The sequence below is a fragment of the Salvelinus sp. IW2-2015 genome, linkage group LG33 (assembly GCF_002910315.2).
Source record: "Salvelinus sp. IW2-2015 linkage group LG33, ASM291031v2, whole genome shotgun sequence".
NCBI classification, from domain to species: Eukaryota; Metazoa; Chordata; class Actinopteri; order Salmoniformes; family Salmonidae; genus Salvelinus; species Salvelinus sp. IW2-2015.
Window position 1 is genome coordinate 36,904,846 of NC_036872.1, and position 5,678 is coordinate 36,910,523.

General features: G+C 49.2%; 1 pseudogene; it reads right to left on the reverse strand.

Moving 5' to 3' along the window:
* LOC111957590 (serine/threonine-protein kinase TAO3-like) overlaps positions 1-5,678 on the reverse strand; it is a 130,463-nt pseudogene that overhangs the window by 79,337 nt on the left and 45,448 nt on the right.

Consider the following 5,678-nt stretch of genomic DNA (forward strand, 5'->3'; position numbering starts at 1 on the left):
CATAAAACCTAGCTCACTACAGTAAGACAAGACCGTTCCTCATCATGACGTAGTCCTATATAACCTAGCTCACTACATAAGACAGACCGTTCCTCATCATGACGTAGTCCTCATATAACCTAGCTCACTCAGTAAGACAGACCGCTTCCTCATCATGACGTAGTCCTATATATACCTAGCTTCACTACAGTAAGACAGACCGTTCCTCATCATGACGTAGTCCTATATAACCTAGCTCAAATCAGTAAGACAGACCGTTCCTCATCAGAGAGTCACTGCTCCATCACGTGTGCGCCAGACAGCCAGACAGACAGACAGCCAGACAGACAGACAGCCAGACAGACAGACAAAGGAATATTAGAAAATATTTGCCATTGCCTGCACTAAGCCTCTGCCAAGGCTTCCAACAACATTATCTTTCATCATGCTTTGTCCAGTTGTATTTGATTTGGTGCTACAGCCCAACTGTCGTTTTAGCAGAGGTGGCCAATATCGTATATCACAATGTTTTATGGGTATATAGTCACAATAGGACAATGGTTGACATCGCCCAAACCTAACCAATACAAATCTGCCAAATTGTGCATTGAGATAATGTATGGATGTTGGGAAAGACAGAGGGACAGAGAGAGAGAGAGAGAGAGATAATTAGATAATGATCCTTTCACTTTATATTACTAGCATGATATTACAGAGTAGGATTAGGGCTTTCGATATTACACTGTGGTATTCAATCCCATAGAGAATCACTGCACTTCAGTAAAGCCTTACTAATCAAGACGGACAGCCTGGGTGCAGTAATAATGCTTCACCCCACATCACCACTGTGTAGTATACGTGTACTTTACAGTATTAATAACACACTTTAACACATGGTCATTCAGTCTCATATGGATGTCAATGGGTGATTTGTGTTGATTCAATTGTAATGAACACATTAACTTTTGGACATAGGAGTATGCCTGTGAGGGGGAATGAAGCAGTAGAAATGAAAGTGATTCGTGAGATGTATTCTCTCACCACGCTGAAACATGGAATATACGCATGCGCACACGGACGGACACACATACAGTAGAGCTTGGAATCAACCACCCCCTCTCCCCTCCGTCAACCCCCTCCTCCCGCTACCCTCTCTCACCCTCCTACACTAAAACCCAGSCCTCTCTCCATCCATCTGAAAACCCAGCCCTCCCTCCTACAGTAAAACCCAGCCCTCCCTCCCTACAGTAAAGGACCCACCCTTCCCGGTACAGGTAAAACCAGCCTCCCTCCAACAGAAAACCCAGACCCTCCGCTCCAACGAGTAGAAGGAGGCAGCCCGCTCCGTCCAAGAGCAAGAAACCAGCCCTCTCCTCCAACACGCTAAAACCGCCAGCCCCCCCTAACAGTAAAACCTAGCCCCCTTCTCTACAGTAAAACCAGCCTCCTCCTCTACAGGGTAAAACCCAGGTGCCCGCCCTCCTACAGTAAAACCCAGCCTCCTCCCTACATGTAAAACCCAGCCCTGCCTCTCCACAGTAAAAACCAGCCCTCCCTCCTCACTAGTAAAACCCAGCACCTCCCTCCAACAGTCCAACAACCCAGCCCTCCCTCCAATCAGTAAAACCCAGCCTCCCTACATACGAAACCCAGCCCGCCTCACTCCTACATGTGAAAACCCAGCCCTCCTCCTCCATATTAGTAAAATCCACCGACTCCTCTTACATACGCATGCCCTCCTCCTCGAGTAAATCCAGCCCTCCCTCCTACAGTAAAATCCCAGCCCCCTCCAAACAGTAAAACCCAGCCCCCCTCCAATCAGTCGAAAACCGAGCCCTCCCCCTTACCAGTGAAAAGCGCACGCCCTCTCTCTTCCACTCCATTCCAAACGCCAGCCTCCCTCCTCTTACGAGATGTAACCTCTGAAAACCCGCCACCTCCTCCCTACGAAACCCAGGCCCTCCCTCCCTCATGTGAAAAGCCAGCCCTCCCTCTTCGAAAGAACCAACCCCTCTCCCTGAACCAACAAGCTAAATTATACTTCGTTTCAGCCCCTCTCCCCACTACAGTATAAAAACCGCAGCCTCCTTCGCAACAAGTAAACGCTGCAGCCCTCCTCCAACGTAAATACCCAGCCCTTCCCTCCATACAGTTCAAAGCTCTCAGCCTCTTCCCTCCTACCAGTAAAACCCATTGCCCTCCCTACTAACAGTGAACAATCCCAAGGCCCCCCTCCTAGCTAGTAGAAACCCATGCCCCCCTCCACAGTAGAAACCAGCCCTCCCTCCTACAAGTAACACCAGCCCCCTGCAACAGTAAACCCTCAGCCCTCCCTCCACAGTAAAACCCAAGCCCTCCCGTCCATCCCATCTGAAAACCCAGCCTCCCTCCATTCACCGATTGTGAAAACCAGCCCTCTCTGCACATTCCATCCGGGATTTCTGAAAACCCAGCCCTCTATCCAGTCCATGCCCATGCTGGGAAAAGCCCCAGCATACCCTCCTCCTTCATCTGAAAAACCCGGGAGCCATCCCTGGCCCGTCCCTGCCTGGAAGCCCAGCCCTCGTCTCCTCTGAAAACGGCGCAGTATTTTCCCTGTCCCTCCCTCTGAAATAACCCGAGCCCGCTCCTCCTCGGCCTCGCTGAAAACGCTCGAGCCCTTGCCTTCTCCCCCCTCTACTTAAAGGTAGGTGCTGGGCCCGCCCTCAAGGCCTTTTTGGCTTGGGCTCGGCCCAACTCTTGAGATCTCTCCTGCTGTGTGAGCGCGAACAGCAGCTTTGCCTCTGGCGTTCGTGTGTATGTTTGGCCCCCTTTTTCTCTTCGCCCATGAAGGTTTAAGTTCTGAGGGTCGATGGGTTGCTTTACAAAGGGCAGCAGCAAGCATCATTCATCGCCGGCTTGAGGAGGGGTAGAGGCAGGCGAGAGAGAAGGAGGCATGCCAGGTTAGGGCCGGTCTGAACAGCACGGCGATGCCATTAGGGCGGTCCCAACACGACCAGCCATGAGGGGCTCTGGGAAGGGGCACACCAAACCATTAGCGGCTCTGCGGAACAACGGAGGGGGCGCGTGGTGGGTTGGGGGTTTGGGGTCTGTGCCCAGCCATGTTAGGCATCGTCAACTACACGCAGCCCATTAGGGCTCCAACATGGGGCCAGCAGTCCATTAGGGGCTCCAACACACCAGCCATTAGGGGCCTCCAACACACCAGCCATTAGGCGCTCCAACACACCCCGCCCTTAGGGGCTCCAACACACCAGCCATTTAGGGGCTCCAACACACCAGCCATAGGGGCTCCAATCTGCGACCACACCATGGTAGGGGCTCAACACACCAGTATAGGGAGGGACTCCAGAGTGCGGTACTCAGTACACGTGCCTGCTGAGAGACGGTGTGAACTGGAGTGCATAAACGGGATGGTAAACTGAAACGGTTGCCATCTGGCAGTAGCGTCAAGCATGGGTGAGCTGAACATAGTAAAGAATTCGATCAATGGGAGGTTGTGTTGGTAAAGCCCTTAAGTAAAGCGCAGACTCATTCTACTTACACAGTCGCTGTCTTCCATGCGATATGATGGAGGCGGAGAAGGATGTAGATAAGGAGGAGGGAGTGGGAGAGTGAAGAGGACTGAATATGTACAAAAGGGATATAGTCAATGATCACAAGACACCAATGAGGTTTGTCTGTATCAGTACGAGGTTGACGAGATTCATCACGGGTCTAAGATATACATGGACAGTCCAAGGATTGTTGTCTGTATCATGTACGGTGTACACAGATCATAGGCGTCTAAAAAGTACAGAATGATACTCCAAGAGCGTGTGTCTGTATCATGTAGCGGTCTACAGATCATAGTGGTCTAACATATTATTCATAGATGACACCAAGATGTGGGTCTGTCATCATGTACGGTTTACCCAGAATCATATGGGGCTAACATGTATATTGGAGCATTTCCAAGATGTTGTCTGTCCTGGTACGGATGCAGCAGATCATGAGGGTCTAGAGTACAATTGCACCAAGAGTGATTGTCCGTGTACGAGTGTACGGTTCACAGATCGATGAGGGGTCTTGGAGATCAGGAATATGGACACGGGAAGATGTTGTCTGTTATTCATGTAGGGCGGTTCACAGACTCATGGAGGGTCTACGAGAGTATAGGATGCAGCGCGAAGATATTTGTCTGTTAGCGGATGTACGGTTCACAGATCGTCAGGAAGCAGATACAGGTCTAAAAGGGCCACTTTCATCATGATTTTCAAATTAAGGTTTGATGTGAGAATTGCCAGAACAATCMGGGATACCAAAAATATTGTGGGGTAATGCCGAAGTGGAATCGCCCCTGTCGACCACATGCATGATTACCTTAGTGTGTGAGGGAGTTCTGCTGTTATAGTCTACTCTGCTGCTTCATGGCTGGGACAGATGGAGAAACACCTGAGGAAACAGAGTAGAGGAAAGAGCATGCTTACATAAATAACTCAAATATAGAAAACTTCATCATGACATAACTGATCAAAAACGGGTTGAAATGACGTAATTCACTTCAACAGAGTTTGTCCTTAAACAAATATGTACGTATCAGAAGTGCACTGTAATAATTCAGAACCCTTCCAGGTTGTTTGAGCACACTGTTAGTGACTAGTATAGAATACAGTCTAAGCCTATCATACACTGAGTTGGTTAGGTGGTAGAGCATCCCCATCCACGAAGATACAACAGAGCTCTGGTCTGGCAGCAGCTAGCTAGCTACATTACTGTCACATCTACAAGAGCTCTGGTATGGCAGCAGCTAGCTAGCTACAGTACTGTCACGTCTACAAGAGCTCTGGTCTGGCAGCAGCTAGCTAGCTACAGTACTGTCACGTCTACAAGAGTTCTGGTCTGGCAGCAGCTAGCTAGCTACAGTACTGTCACATCTACAAGAGCTCTGGTCTGGCAGCAGCTAGCTAGTTACAGTACTGTCACATCTACAATAATCACATCCTGTTTACAGTAAGGCACTAAAGTTAAACTGCTAAAAATGTGGCAAAAAATGTAACTTCAGGTACTGAATAGAAAGCATTACTTTTGGGGCAAGTACCACTCTTCATATTTTCAAGCATTGTGGTGGCTGCATCATGTTATGAGTATGCATCATGTTATGGGTATGCTTGTTATCAGCAAGGACTAGTGCACTCTGGCACCTAGCTCCAGTCCGGCCATGCTGTCAGTGGCAAGACAACAAAATAACATGTTGTGAAGTGAACATCCATCCAACCAGACCATCCAAACAGCCAAAAGAAAAGAGAGACTCACATTACTCATCCAATGACCCCTGAGCTCTTCCAAGATAACTACTTCCTCTTTCTCCAAATTATTTCCTCCTCTCCTCTAGATAACACAGGCCTCACATCTCTCTCTCTCTAGATAACACAGGCCTCACATCTCTCTCTCTCTAGATAACACAGGCCTCACATCTCTCTCTCTCTCTCTCTCTAGATAACACAGGCCTCACATCTCTCTCTCTCTAGATAACACAGGCCTCACATCTCTCTCTTCTAGATAACACAGGCCTCACATCTCTCTCTCTCTAGTCTCTCTCTCTCTCTCTCTCTCTCTCTCTCTCTTCTCACTCTCACACACACAACACACACACACACACACACACACAGCCCAGGCTTTCCAGCTGTGGAAGTGGGCTGGGCAGAATACACACTGCC